This window comes from Aedes albopictus, chromosome 2 (assembly GCF_035046485.1).
Source record: "Aedes albopictus strain Foshan chromosome 2, AalbF5, whole genome shotgun sequence".
Taxonomy (NCBI): Eukaryota; Metazoa; Arthropoda; class Insecta; order Diptera; family Culicidae; genus Aedes; species Aedes albopictus.
In genome coordinates this window covers 112091282-112108212 of record NC_085137.1, presented here as the reverse complement: position 1 = coordinate 112108212, position 16931 = coordinate 112091282, and positions in this window count along the sequence as shown.

Below are 16931 nucleotides of genomic sequence, written 5' to 3'. Positions count from 1 at the left end.
TCTCGCTTTCTTCATCCTAAGTCGAAATTTACACAAAAGTGAAGTAAAAATTCGGCGCCTTAAGTAATCAATCGTTGAATTATACTTAATTACTTCTACTCTGATGATGAGGCTATTGTTTAAAATGGTAAAGTCTTGGGTAGAACATATTTTTTTCAAACCATCTTTTTTCATATTTCGTCTAAGCGAATTCTATTGTTTTTTCGTTTTTCACTGCATAATGAGTTTTCTTGAGTGTTAAGGAACCAGCCATAAAGTATGAAAAAAATTGGAAAACGTTCAAAGTTCAAGATATAAAAATATTTATTCAATGACCGTAAAATTGTGTAAGAAAAAACATAACATCTGTAAATCACGAAAAATCTTTTGGCGAGATTCATCAACTACGTAATATGAAAAGCAAGTTTGGAAATCTTTCGGCTTTTAACTTAATGGCGCTTTTTGTATAAAAAAAATCAATTTGTTTTGCACGAGCTGCTAGAGTTAAATCAATTTTTTTCTCAGTGATTCGTTATTATATGTGTTACGTAATTTATGCACGATACCACAAAAATCTTCTAACATAAATCGCTAAACATAGTAATTCGTATAAGATATTTATAATTTATGCTGCCTTACATATATGCAGCAACTATATTAAGCCATTTGTATAGATATTCCGAATAAGTCCCACTTGCCCCGTGATACGGAGTAAATGAAAATCTGCTCCACTTTTCATTATATGCAAAATATACAGAATGTAAAAAATTTGAAATAGTTTTAATGACCGTTAATAAGAAGAAATATACCAACAATGTCTTTTAGAATCATTGGAATTTTAAAATTATTTATGTTTAGAATTTTTTGGCTTGACAAAATCAAACTAGCATTTTTTTAGGTCCCACTTGCCCCGGGGTACCTTAACTTTTTAAAGGTGCATCAAAAAATCATTTTTTTTTTTATTGTAAGTTCATCAAATAGTTGTGCACCAATGGTTAAAATTTGGGAAAGATTGGGCTATTCTACATGAAGTTAGAAATATTCTAGAAAGAGTCATAATTATTCGACAGTCAACTTTGAGCTGTTATATATCCGGATTCAATGAACCGAATGCAATGCAATTTTGATATTGATCTTTGAAAAAAGATCGATTAAACTAGATTATATAATTAATAAGAATAAAAGTTAAAGCAATTTCATTTATTTTGTGATTTTTTTTAGTAAATTGGTTTAATTTTAATATGCTTCACCTTACTTTTTTAATTTATTGTCGGTTATTTTGTTACCTCCCTTTAAAAACATAATCATATTGAAGTCAATTAGAAGGAATTCAAATAAACTATAACTTCCATCTTGAATTTTGAAGTGATGTTGAAATTTACGATAATATAGTGTTATATCAGAAAAATAATCTAAACGCTATAATTTTCTTTCGTGTTAATAGCTTTAGGTCCCGTCAAAAGTTTTTCAGAGCTAACAATATAAGTCATGAACGCTCAAAATTTCATTGCATTCGGTTGATTGAATCCGGTGATATAACAGCTCAAAGTTGGATATCGGATAATTATGACTCTTTCTAGAACATTGCTAATTTCTTGTAGCATAGCCCGATCTTTCCCAAATTTGAACCATTGACACATAACTAGTTGATCAACTTACAGTAAAGTTTTGAGGTTTTTTGATGCACTTTTCAAAAAGTTACAGCTATTTGACAATTTTTTGAAAATAGAAAATTTTTTCTTGCCCCGGTACTTAGTTTATGTTAGTCAATATTTCAGCGCTTTTGATCCTGGTTGAAAAAAAATATGAACATTTGAATGAAAAAGAATTTTGATGAATCGCTGTCTGATACATTGTTGATAAAAAAGAAAGATGGAAACTAATACCTCTAAAGAAATTTATTCAGAAGGTTTTTAAAAGGTTTTTTAATTGAATTTATGAGAGAATATCCAAAAAATGATTTGAATTAAAGAAATCGAGAGGATGCTGTAGAAAGACAAGCAGAACTCCTTAGATAATGCATCTACATTTCTGAAGTAATGCTCGTATGTTTTTTTTGTCAAAATTTGTGACCAGATACGTTGTTGCAGGACTGTGCATGTTATTTAGTAAGAAACTTTTTCGGAAATTGAACTTAGTTAGAACATTTATTTTTATTTTGATTATATTTTAAATCCTTATACATGTATGGATACCAAAAAGACCAGGAATCACTCAAATAAGCAATTCAAGGTATAGTTTTACGAGAATTTAAAATTTTAGGCGATTTTAGAGCAGTCAAATTATACGACTCTCTACATTTAAAGTCATATATCAAAAACTACATTTCTGGTTTTTTGATATGTCACGCCATTTTTTTTTTTACACAAAAACATAATTTGACCGATTCACCGCATTTTTCCTGAAAACTAGAATTCAAACAAAAAAAAGAAGTTTAAAATTGGGTAACTGGTTCAAAACCAACCTGGGATGGAACTGGATGAGATCACAGTTTGAACCCCAAGCCGACTTCGGTTTCGCTTGTACTAAAGTTTGTTTGACGTGGTTTGTTTACACATTTTCCGCCAATCCAGTTCCAACCCAAGTTAAAAAAGAAAAACGGCATTAGTTTCACGACAATCGGAATTGCACTATATCGTTCTTCTCACCATGGTGCGAGGCCGCCATTTTTAAGAATCCAACATCTTGTATGTAACATTTGGTATCCACAAAGGATTCCATTGTGGATACACGATAGATGTTGGCTCCTGTCAGATGCATTAGGTGGGATTAGGGTTGCCACATACGTGGTTTTTCTATGGAATGGCTGTATAATTTCACAACTTTCTAATTAGCTTAGTTGTAAGGTATAGTAACATGCATTTTTTTTTTTATTTTTTTTCCCTACATTTTTATTGAGGAATTGTCAAATTTTAGGGGCATACTAAGTTTTGACAGTTGTATAACAATATTTTTCATACGAAAGTGGAAACCAAAAACTATTGCAATTAATCTTTTTTGGTTCAAAAACGAATGTGGAATAAAATGCCATTTTACGTAGCACAAGCATCAGCAACCAAGCGTCTCCATCTATAGCTCAATATCGTTTGAAACACATGGTTAATCGGAAGATCTTATAACATCTAAGCAGGGAAGCAAGAAGAACCGGAAATTTACCTGGTGAAATAAAAAGAGATTCCATGGGTTCCTCTCCTTTACTCTAATGTCGAATTCGTTTTTGAACCTGGGTTGGAACTGGATTGGCGGAAAATGTGTAAACAAACAATCGTCAAACAAACTCAAACAAACTTTAGTACAAGCGAAACCAAAGTTGGGTTGGGGTTGAAACTGTGATCTCATCCAGTTCCAACCCAGGTTGGAACTGAATCAAAAACGAAAACGACATAAGAAGGATTATCTATGTGTGCATGTTCTTGCATCGTTCTTAATCACCAGCAATTTTTCAGCAAAGGTTTAAGAATAATATTCGACGATTTTAGCCTATTAGTAAATAATCGCAATCGGCCATGTTTCCGTACGTTGAACGCTTCATCACATAAACGCCTGCAAGCAGCATGGTTGCGTCTCATACACCATCTCACAGCATAACCCAACGTAAAACGAATGTCGACTGAATGCTATGTATCGCCTCTTGCTGTATTCCGGCGATAACTGGTCGTATCCCAGACGTAACGCCCCGAAACAAAATCGACAAAATACTGCCAGCACAAAACATATGACTCTGGTGGGTTGTGTTGGTATCGGTTCTAGTCGAATCCGAAGCTCGCCGGTTACAAATACAAATGAGGCCATAGGACACTATCAAATACCAACCATTTGGTTCGTTTTTTTAATCACGAGGAGAAAGCAACATAAATTCTATGACGCTTAGTAGCAGTACAGCAACCGACCGCGTTGCTGGTGGATGTTGAAGTATGGTTGGTAGCGTCTGTTGGCGACATTGCCTTTATGCATTTACGATATCGTAAACAACTTTGGAGAATGAATTTCTAAAGGACCTAGGTTATAGCTATAAAGTAGAACAATCTTCATGATGTGCTTCTATGAATTTTCTTAAATGTCATTTATGTTTTTGAGACAATTGATGTTTAGTTCTCGCTGAATGGCACAAAAGCTGAATTACCTAATTAGAACACTCAATCAAGAAACATATGTTTTTGCAAAACTGAGGTGTTAAGAACAGATAATTTTAAAACTAAATATGAACAAAAAATAATTTTAAACGAAAAATCAATTTTAAGTAAGTAGGGTATGTGTGCCATCAGTAATCTCACGCTCCCATATTCATCCTATTTGAAAACAAGCGATTACGGCACCGATTGATTCCGTTCTTTGTGTTTACATGGGTGCTCACTTCTAACAAAAAATACAAAAATAAGAAACTAAACAAACAGCGCTCCAATCCCTTGTTTTTCGTAGGATGAAAATGGGAGCCACATGCTTAATAAGGGAACCATTACCCTAATTAAGTTAAAAATTGTTTAAGCATTTAAATTCATCCACAATCATTCACACTAAATAACACAAACCAGAACAGACTAGGGGTACTGCAATTAAAATGACAAATGCTCTCAACTGCAGCGAGTAGACGACCATCAACCACCACCAAGGACCAAAATAAATAGCGTTGGACCAAGCGCCAAAATGCGATGATGGAAATATGAACGCACGTGGTCCCGACGGTCTCTGCTGCTGAGCCAGCAGTGTAGTGCTGGCACGAGCGCATGATTATTACCTTCTATGATTATTATAATTGTAATAGCCCCGAGGGTTTTCTAAACTGCAGTTTCAGGCTGGCTAGCGCTTCTCGGTTGGTCGGATGACTGGCAGGCTGATACCTACTGCAATGAAATGCACCGCGAAAGAATAGATGTATGGTCGACGGTCGTCTGTGGTTCGTGCAGAGTATGTGCTGCAGAGATGAGCATGAGATAGCATTACGTTCCCGCGTTGATGGTTTTTGATGATGAAGACAAAGTTATGAACTGTCAAATTCTGTGACACACCGTTTCCTCAAACTGTACAAATTGGGGGAACGTGAAACTTTTCATCGGACCACAATCGTTGCTGCGTTAAACGTGGGTTTGAATTTCGGATGAAAAATTTGTAGATATTTTCGGATGATGTCAGGAATCAGAACATTATAGTTAGAAGACGAATTCTATCACTGAAATTAATAAGAATTTTATTGAGGCAAAAACAGAATCACCCACCAAACCACTGACCCATGCGGAGAAGAACTTTCCATCCGACCCACAATGTCCCACTCATCTCTGTCGATGGTTTTTTTTTTTTTTTTTTTTTTTCCTCCCCTGTTGGGGAAATTAAGCCACTGCGTCCAATAGGCTGAACTTTTGTGGCATGTCCCGTTTTGATATTCGCATCTAGCCAGCTAATTACCATGTGTCAAGTAATCAGCTACTGCCACGACGCGTCGTCTCCCAGTCAGGTGCAATGGAATTGATAAACTCCAAGACCTTCCCAGGTTTTGCAGACCAGATCTCACTGGGTTGCAAGCAACCACTATTTAGAAATCTTTGCCTGCGCGTGTATAAAGCACCACAACTGCAAAGCAGATGTTCCGAGGTTTCACGTTCCGTATTACAGAAACGACAGATATCACTCTGAATATGGCCAATATTTTTCAAGTGATACCTGCTCGGGCAGTGTCCAGTTACTAGGCCAGTGTATGTACATAGAGCTCTCTTGTTGAGCTCTAAGAGCTTTTTGGTTTTATAAGCATTTGGTGTTATAAATCGTTTTGACTGATTGCAATTTTTGACGTCCATCCAATTGGATATCACCCTCTGCTCAGCCCAGCGTTTCAGGTCCATTTTAATTGTACAGTTTGATATACCACAGAATGGTTCTGGGCCAGCAAACTGTAAGTTGGAACCACTTTTAGCAAGCTCGTCTGCCATTTCATTCCCTTCAATGCCACAGTGACCTGGAACCCAGTATAAGTTTACTGAATTCCCTTGGCACAGCCTGCGCAGTGAAAGAATGCATTCCCAGACAAGCTTTGAAGTACATTTGTAAGCGCACAATGCTTTTAGTGCAGCTTGACTATCTGAGAAAATACAAATATTTGCATATCTGTATTTTCTCTCAAGGCAGATATTTGCGCATTTCAAAATAGCAAGAATCTCTGCTTGAAACACCGTAGGATAGTGTCCCATCGCCACTGATGTTTGTATTCCAGGGCCGTAGATTCCTGCTCCCGTTTTTATTCCAACTTTTGAGCCATCTGTATAGAATTTGATTGACCCTTGACGAACAGTGGGACCTCCGACTTCCCAATCTGCACGAGTTGTTTCGTGCAACTTGTAAGGAACATCATGGTTCTCCACAGGTTTCATCCAGTCTTTAATCATTTTCATTACTGGCCTATTTTGGAAGTATTGTGAAATGCTCAGGTGACCTACAAGATCACCTGGCATAAACTTTTCAACTCGTTCAAATCTCAGCAATTCCTTCTCTGCTTCTAATTGCACGTACTCGTGCAAAGGTAGCAGATTGAGAATCGCATCTAAAGCTTTTGATGGTGTGCTTCGCATCGCTCCTGTAACAGCAATGGACGCAAGACGTTGAATTTTCGCAAGCTTTGATTGCGTGGTAGCCTCTTTTGTTTTTGGCCACCAGACAAACGAAGCATACGTCACTTTTGGGCGGATTATGGCAGTATAAATCCACATTATCATTTTTGGTTTCAAGCCCCACTTCCTGCCAATAGTTTTGGAGCATAACCAGAACGCACTTGTTGCCTTACCGATCACGGACTCAATTTGAGCATTCCAGTTCAGTTTGGCATCCAGAATCAAACCTAAGTATTTGACTCGATCACTAGGATGAATTTGTATCCCTCCAAGCCGAAAAGCTTTTAGGTTGATCTTCCTTCTCCTAGTGAAAGGGACAATTACGACTTTTGTCGGGTTGATGCTAAGGCCCTCCTTAATACACCATGAGTGTGTATAGTTTAGGGCCCTTTGCATTCTCTCCGAAACAGTTTCGTCATACTTTCCTCTCACTATTACGACTATATCGTCTGCAAAGCCCACAACTTCGAAACCTCTTTCCTTCAAGCTTCTTAGAAGATCGTCTACAACTAAGGACCACATTAGTGGTGAGAGGACTCCTCCTTGAGGGCAACCCTTTGTTGCCCTTACTGTTATAGAAGAACTTCCCAGCTCAGAGGTGATTTCTCTTTTTGCAAGCACAGTATGAATCCAATGTATGATACATTGGTCGAAGTTTTTATTCTCCATGGCACACTTCATAGATGAATAGGAGGCATTATCAAATGCTCCTTCTATATCTAAAAAGGCACATAGAGCTATTTCTTTTGCTGAAAACGTTTTTTCCACCTTTGTTACTAGCGAGTGAAGTGCCGTAACCGTTGACTTACCAGATTGATAAGCAAACTGGAAGTCAGACAGGGGATGCTCTTTTATGTAAGAAGAATTGATAAAATCCTTCAAAACCTTTTCCATAGTCTTCAACAAAACTGAAGAAAGACTAATTGGTCTATATGCTTTCGGATGCGTTTTATCTCGTTTCCCCTTTTTCGGGATAAAGATAACTTTTACAAGTCTCCATTTTGATGGAACGTAATTTAATCTTAAACTAGCCTTGAACATCTCAATTAGTGATGGAACCAACACCGCTTCTCCGTTTTGAATCAGTGCTGGAAATATCCCATCAACTCCTGCAGATTTAAAAGGCTGAAAAGATCTTATCGCATTTTCCACTCTGGCCTTCGTGAAGATTTCATCAGCTAAATCTGAGGCGGTGTTTACTGTACTATTTGACTCCATTGAGTTTATACTAGGACATCCTTCACCTTCCAGAGATATAGTATCATTGGAATCCACACTTAGAACCGAACCCGGAAAATGGGTTTCCATCATTAAATCCAAAGTTTCACGAGGAGTTTTGGTAAAAGCTCCATCGTCACGCTTCAGATTTCCCAATTCATTTGCATGATCTTTTGCAAGCGTTTTTTGTAGTCTAGCAACTACAGGAGTACTGTTTATGTTTTCACATGTCAGCACCCAAGATTTTCTTTTAGATTTTCGTATTTCGTTGTTGTACTCAGTCAGGGCTTTCCTATACTGAGTCCAATCTCCCGTTTGTTTCGCTCTATTGAACATTTTACGAGAAAATTTTCTTAGGCGATCCAGTTTAAAGTTCCACCATGGCACGTCTCTAGTAGAAGACGATTGTATGGTGGGACAACTGCTGTTAAAGGAATTGATGATACTTTCATTTACTCTTTGAGAAAATGATTCCAACTTTTGGGTTGAATCGATAGTTTCCCCCATTGTAAATGAATGCGAATTTAACAATTCTACATATTGATCCCAGTTTGTCTTCCTGGGATTTCTAAATGCAGTTCTAGAATAATCTCCACCGCTCCAATTGAAGATTATGTGTTTATGATCAGATAGAGAAATCTCATCTGACACGTGCCAGTTTGTGATCTTGTCAAAGATTGCAGCGTTGCACAGTGTTAGATCCAAGACCTCTTGTCTGATTGCATTTAAGAAAGTAGGTTTATCACCATTATTACAAATGTCTATATTGTTCGAAGACAGATACTCTAATAGTGACTCACCTCGACTGTTAATATCCGTACTACCCCAAACCGTGTGATGCGCATTGGCGTCACAGCCAATGATGAACGATTTGTTGTTTTCTTTACAGAATTGAACAAATGATGCGATCTCAGGAGGAGGTACCTCAGGAACATCACCAGGAAAGTAAGCTGAAGCCACAGCGATCTCAGTTTTACCCCTAGTGGTTGGTACCTCTACCATGACCGCAACAATGTCCCTTCTGATAAACTCTGTAATAGGATAACATTTGAACGTTTTACGTACTAGGACAGCAGTTCTGGGAGAATCTTGTTGCTCATCATAAAATAGTTTACTATTTTGTGTCAGAACACCAAGAATCTTTCGTTTATTGGACCATGGCTCTTGAATAAGCGCCACTTCCAGTCCTTCTTTTTTAAACCTTCGACTCAACACAGCAGAAGCACCTTTTGCGTGATGAAGATTTACCTGTACAAACTTGATTCCAGTCATGAAAATATACATTTACCCACTTTTGTTAAGCCTCGGAATTGAGACTTAAGAAAAGTAGCCGATTATCCCGGAGACAAATTAGGTCCACTGCGTCATTGCTCCGTTTAACACAGCAAGGGCAAAAATACTGTGGAGGGTGCCCTGGTACTCCACAGGCACCGTTAGCGGCTAGGTTTTTATTAGACCCCCCTAACCATTCATTCCTAGGCACGGTACGCATTAAGCCGCTTGACACCATGAATTAGGGGTCACCTGTTAGTGGACTCTTACCACCGGAACAGACGGTCCGTAGTGTTATTCTTAGCCAGTTGAAGGAACTGCTACCGACACTACACGGCTATCTAGGCTGATCGGGAATAGAAATTAATATTGATGATCAATTTCTTTTAAGCCCGAACAGCCGGCCTGTCGATGGTTAGCGAAGGCTTGCCGCTCTCAAACGGAAAATGGGAATCGAATGAATCCCTTACCGATTTCATTTCCTTCCATCATTGCCCCGTTTCCGGATCTGTTTTCCGCCGCAAAACGATTACCCACTTTTCATCACTTGGTCGATGATTTCTCTTTCATTTCCATCGTTTTCAATCGGAACGAAGCAGTAAATAACGGATTCCTTCAAAAAACATTCCAGACGTTTTTCCCCGTCCACAGAGTCTATTCCTCTTTGAAGGGAAATTTCCCTCTTTAAAAAAAAAAAAGGTGGATCCCTTTTCATCCGTCCCGGTCCCCGATGCTTTCTGTCGGTGAATTTTGACCCGTTTGCGGTTGACTGACTGATTCGCGTGAACAGTCGTTACGCACCGTGTGCACCGATCAAATAATGCGATTAGCTCAACAACGAAAAAAGGAAAGATGGACGTGCGCTTGTAATCAGCTCATAAATTTCGGAATCGAATCCCAATCGTATTGAGTCACTAAAAACAGCGGCTACAATATTTGGAAGTCTTTGGGGAGCACGCTTCCTAATGAATGATCCCATGCTTATCAATATCAATCCACGTGTCAGAATGGAAATAACAAATTACACTGTTTGGACAGGCGGCGCCGTTTATGACTTTTGTTCGATAACCTATCGTTGATTAACTGTTGGGACATTGCACCATGACGGGTGCTACCGAATGTTGTTTCGTTTGAAATTGGTACTTAATGGAAGTGCCTTGATAGGAGTTGAAAACAAATTTAAATAATCAATTATTATCAATATTTGGTGTCGAAAGTGACAGCTCTAGGCCACCATAATTGTCCAACAGATTGTGAAAAAACAGCTACAGTTCAAAATAAGGTTTGGCAGTTGCATGAACATTCAAGACAGTCATGTAAGAATCCCAAAATGGGCCCCATAATGGCCGACTTCAGCACCTACTTACGATTTCGAGCGCACAAATCTCTTTGTATGCAAAACTAGCGCACCTGAGCTTCTTATGTAGATTTAAAAGGCGATTCATGTCATTTCAAGGGTGTTTAAATGGGTTTCAAGGTTTTCAGGAGCAGCGCCTTAGGAATCGTTGTATGATGCAGCATCCCAAGCAGCCAAAATTTCGAATTTCACTTGGAGAGCGAACTCAGAAGTTCATGTTTGGTTCAATTCTGGTTTCGTTGAACTTGATTCTCCGAAAAGTTATACATATATTGCTTATGAACTTGAAAGTACAATACAAGCTTTTGATTTCACTTCCTAACGACCTTAATATCCCAAAACAAGTTCAGAAGAATCTTACTTTGGGGCCGTTCATAAACCACCAGAAGTCTGTGATTGTGTGACAAGTCATGTACTAGGTATGAGAAAACCAGCTACGAGAGTGGAGGAGACGTAAAATATTTATAGGCCACAAAATGCTACGCCGTATATGAACGCTCTCTCACGGGATTTCAGAGAGTTTCAGGGGGTCTCAGGGAGCATTTTAAGGTCATAACAAGCAGTTTCAAGATTTCATTGCAAAGGGGTTACGAAGATTTCAAGGGCGTATCAATAGGTTTTAACCCTCGAATGATCGCGCTTTTGTATTTTGTTGCGTTTGATATCATTTCAGAAGTTTCTCAGGGTAGTTTCAGGGGATTTTTGGCGTTCTATGATCGTTGAAAATGCGAAGGAATTTCAGAGGCATTTTGAATTGATTACGGGAATTTCAAGAGCGGTTCAATGGGATAATGAAGGTTTTAGGGGCGTTTAGATGAATTTCAGGGGCACTTCAAGGGCTTTTAACTGTTGTTTCTGGAGTGTTTCAGCAACCTTTAGAGGGTGTTCCAAGACCCGAGTAGAAGGGAATAACAACAGCATAAGGAGCTGTGTTATTTGGGCAAAATAGCTGAAAAATAAAATCGATTATTTTTAAATTATTACCATAACACATTGTGTTTTAAACTTGTCTGTCATATGCGGCAAAATAACAAATTCCATAACAGAAAATGTTCCTGGAAAATCATTTTAATAACTTGTTTTATTAGTTTCAATAACAACATAATAACAGTGGATTCGGAAAACATTTCAATAACATATTTTTTTTTTTTGAGGCTTTAAATCAATAACATATTTTGATATTAATATGTTATTGATAATAATCGGAGAGCAGAATTTGCTATGATATCAAACTCGTTACTAAATAAGTTATAATACTTATTATGTAAAATTATTTGCTTTGTCTCACAAACCCGCCAATAACATGAGGTTCATCACTCTGACGTAAGAAATATTTTCAAATGATCGAAAAACACTATATTCAGCTTTTAATTCATTCTAAGAGATTTGAAGTCGAACTTTAATAATTTCTATATTATCAAATACGACGAGCTTTGATTTCCACCTGTTATTTACTTTAATTGTTTTCGGAGCACGTGTGACCTTTGTTTTTTTTTCTGCATAGAAACTGAAGAGTTTTTAGAATGCTCAACAGTTTTGTAGATAATTTTTGGGAAATTGGAAATATTGTACAGATTATTACAATTTCCCTGGAAGGATTGTTTTAATTCCTCTGATTTTTCCCTGGATTCAAGAACTATGTCGAATATTCCTCCTGGATTCTACAAGAATTCCTCCAAAAATTTTGCTATAATTTCTCCTGAACTTCCTCTGATGATTCCTACAGGACTTTCACCAGAAATGTTTGCAATATTTTATTCAAAAATTCCTCTATTTATTTTTCTAAGGATTCCGTCAAAAACTCCTATTTATCAAATGACTTTGTCATAAAATTCTTCCAAAAATTTGTCGACTGATTTGGTCATAAACTTTTCCATAAATGACTCCAAAAATCTTCCAGAAATTTCTCCGAGAGTTCTTTGACGGAATCTTTCATGGATTTTTAAAGACTCCTCTAGAAATTCTTCCAAAAGCCTGCATAGAATCCCTTCAAGGGTTTCTTCAGAATTTCCTGTGATCATCTGTCCTGAAGTTCATCTTAAGATTTCTCTGAAAATTGGGCTTCGAGGCCATGCGGTTAGCGGCGTCAGTCGTCTAAGCGTTTCGTAAGCCACGGAGTGCGGGTTCGATTATCGCTCCAGTCGGGGAAAACTTTTCGTTAAACGGGCCACAGGGTGTTATGTGTGTTGTCCGTTGTCTCGTGTATGTAATGTTCAGTCTGTGCAGCCTCTGGTTGAAGACGGTGTAGTGTCTTTTTTTTAATTTCTTTGAGGATTTCACCATGAGTTTTTCCGAAGGATTCTCCAGGAGTTTTTCAAAAGATTCTGCCAAGAATCCTAATAATTGCTCAGAAGAATTAAGTTCGGAATTTCTAAGAAAATTGAGCCAGTAGTTCTCTTGAAGACTTCTCCAGGGATTTATCAAAAGGTTCCTCCTGAACTTCCAAGTGCTTATCCGAAAATTATTTAAGGAATGCTTAAAAGAAGTCGTTCAGGAATTTCCTTTTTAACTGAATACAAAAATGGAACAACACAAAGGGACAGGTCATAATTGTCGAATTGTTGATGTGATTTCAAAACTTGTTACTGTTGTGCTATTGCTGATAAGTTGATCAATAGTACAACAATAACTAAACTTGTACTTCAACAAAACAAGTTATTTGAATGTAATTTAGTTAATGTATATCAATAGCTTGATTATTACAAAATGAGATTGTCCAACAAAATTTGTTATGGAAACGCTATGCCTTGATAATTTAATAATAACAAAACAAGATATAAAAACAGGTTATGTGATTTCGTAGTTATTAACTTGCTATTCTCCTCTGCTCGGGGAGGGAGCCGTCCAAAACGCCCATAAGAGCTCCTGAAATGCCCCTGAGAGATATTAAACATCCCTGAGACTCTTTGCAGTCCCCCTGAGACTCCCTGAAACGACTTCTAAGACTTCCTGGGATCCCCTAAAACTCCTGACACCATCTGGAACGCCCATGAGTCCCCTGGAAGCACTCCTCCTGAGACTTCCTCGAACCATTCTGAAACCCGTTGGAACCCCTGAAATGCTCCTGAGACCTACTGAAATTCCACCGAGACTCCCTCGGATCCCATAAAACACCACTGAGACCTCATGGTACCCCCTGAAACCACTGACGAGAATGTTATTTTGACCTATCTAGATTCAATCGCCAATAGCGCCTTTCAGAGGCTGAACCTGATAATATTTATAAGCACCGCTAGACCTCCTTGAGCTCCCTTGAACCCCCTGAAATTCTCTGGAATGGCCCTTAAACACCCTTGGGACACTCTGAAACTCCCCGGGATCAAGAGAAATGCCCCAGAGACGACTGGAAACTTCCCAGCCATCCTGATACCCCCTGGGACTCCTTCAAATGCTATTGAGACCTGGAACGCCTCTTAAGCCCCCCAAAACAACTCTGGGACACAGCAAAGCCCCCTGAGATCCTCTGAGAACTCCTAAAACACCATCGAGATCAATTGAAATGCTTCGGAGACCCCCAGGGTAATAGCGTAGTCAGGGTTTTCTCTTTACGTACGAAATCACGTACCGCCTCTCCCATTCTTTTTTTCAGTGTTTATTGGGAGAGGGAATAAAAAAAAGATAAAGCTGGCTACGCCAGTACGCCGATCTCTGAATCGCCCCTAAGATGACCTGAATATACCTGTGACCCCCTGGAATCGTCCTTAGACCTTATGGTACTCCGCTGAAACCCCATCCCAAGTAACAAAATTAATTTTATAATGCTTTTGAAGTATTCTTCAACACCTGTTCTTTAAAACCATGCATAAACCAAATTGCTCTGCAACACGACATCAACTCAACCATAAACCCGCCATAAGACCAAAGAGGCCCATCCTAAGATGCTCTTGGAGAGTTGTTTTTAAATTTCTCTTAAAACTTGTTGTACTTCCCAAGTTGTCCTCAAGGCGAATTGCTCTCTCCTTGTAGAATTCTTCAAGTGCACGATAAAACGATAATAAATTTGTCAGTGTTGTTGCTGACGCAGCTTTTATGTCGACAGAAAAGTTTGATGAATTAAATTGAAATTAAAAAACACAATGAAAATGACACATTATTGTAATCGGGATTAATTTATTACACAAATTGAAAATATTTCCGTGGTGTAACAAGGATGCCAAATGCCAAGCGAAATTCATCGTATATGTATATGTTGCAAGATACTTCCAAAAATTGCAACGCGCTTCCATTATAACGCACTAATAAAATATTTAAAAATTTCTATTCCTGGTCATGCGAACATTGCTCATGAGTTTTCTCAACATGGCTTCCATTGAAATCTAGGCCAGTGGTCGGTCCATCATCGATGGTTTTAATCAACATCACCATAAGATCGTCTTAAATATCTTTCAACTCATGCCAGAGCGAAAAGCATAAATCAAGAATACTAGGATTTATAACGTTCTCAATGCAGCCTGGTTGGCCTCCATCCAGAACGCCTTAAATTTATTTCATCTTATGCAAGGGTAAGAAGTATTACTCAAGAGTACTCAGGTTTATAACGTTCTTGATATAGGTTTATGCAAACTCCGCCAAGAACGTCATAAAATATGTACGCCAAATTGTAAACAAACAATAAATTATCGCACCGCGATGGATTTTGTGAATCTCGTCCGATGAATTTATTTATCAGCCCGGTACCGTTGCCAACCAGGCAGACCTTTTTCGATAACCGGCCTTGATGCGGTGCAGTGCCTCATTCCTCCGGTCAGCACTTTCAACAGGTAAGTAGTTGTTGATTTTGAAGATCGATGATTGGAACCCCGATTGCACGGGAAACGACGTCCTACACACTATTTTTAATTCGCTGGAAACCAGCAAAATTTTGCTGGTTTTTGACATGCTGTAGATACAGCAATCTATTCAGCAATATATTTTTGCTGGCTGTTCAGCAATGCGTTCTGACAGCATACTTTGCTGGTCAACCAGCAATTTTGTCCGTGCTCGATTCCGGCTGCATTTTTTGTTTGTTTTTTTTTTTTCAAAAACTTTTATTTAAATGGTTTCTAATTAGCTGAAATTGATTAAGCCAGCAGTGTACAAATGTAAGAGACATACTTTAAAACATTGCGCTTTATTCTCTAAGCTGCCGAAGACTTTTTTGCCGGAGTTTTCATGATCTCTGCTAGTTCTCACGTCGGTTTGGAAGTCGGGATGAGGAGGCGCGCAACATTTCTTACAGAAAATTGTAAGTGTTTGACAAGTGTTTTGCTGATTAGCCAGCTTTTTCAATGTTTGCTGAATAATCAGTTAGCAGAACCGATCTTTCAGCAAAATGTAATTTGCTGATGCTTATCCAGCAATTCGTTTTGCTGGATGAGAAAATCAAAATTTGGTGTGTAGATGACCATACCCACCTCATTTCGAATGCTGCAACCGGAGGAACTTGGCACTGCACCGCGTTGCGGTTGGGTTTCCGGGTAGGTGTTCTTGATTGGCAGCAATAATGGAACGATGAGAATCAAAATCTGATGCTTGAGTTTTTTCTTGTATTTTTCATGTACCAAACTGTTCTTATGCGAGAACAGTTACTCTTGATCAAGAACGGATGATTGAAGATAACTACAAGAACCTTATAAAACTGACAATAAGTTCAACAGTTCTTGTTGTGTTTATGGTTTTATGAACTGAACCTCAAGTATTATTGGAGGTGTTTTTAAAACCACATATTGACGAAGAATAGTTGTGCTCAGCTGAGACTCCGATAAGATCAACTAGAATATACAATGTTCTGATAAAACTATCATAAAAACAAATAAAACCAAATAGAATTAAGATTGTTACTTGGGATGGGATCCCTTTGACACGCCCCTGATATCTCCTGGTACTCCCTGAGACCCTCTGGAACTCAATTGAAATCCCCTGAGACCCTCTGAGACGCCCCTAGAGCCCCATAGAATCCCAACGACGAGAACTGGCTAGGTCCCGAAAAAGCAATTTGCACGTATAACGAGGTTTATAACCGTGTTATACGTATTATACATTTTATACGGTTAAGTTACATCGCATATGATGCAGCAAAAAGCCTTATGCGTACAAATGTGGATTCGATATACGTGCATATGCGATGTGCAGTGTGCAATATTGCGTCGTAACATAGCATCTTATACGACCAAAAAAGTTTCAAAAATAACAATTCTCATCAAGTCAGTGTCGAACTAATGACCTTTGAATGATCGAGCCACACTACTTATACTCCACTACTTGTGAATCAATCAAATCAATTATCACCCATTCTAATTCATTGCGTTATATCTATATTACCGATTCTAGTTTATGATTCTAACTTATCCATTGTATGTAGATTTGCGATACTTTCTATAGCGAATTATAAAATGAAAAACTTTTACTAATTTTCTATGATTCAAGAAAAAGTTTTGAAGTAAAATTTATATAGCCATGTTTGTAACGATCTTTACTGTAGATAACATAGTTAACTTTCATTATTTTTTGGAAAAATTTGGGCTTATGGA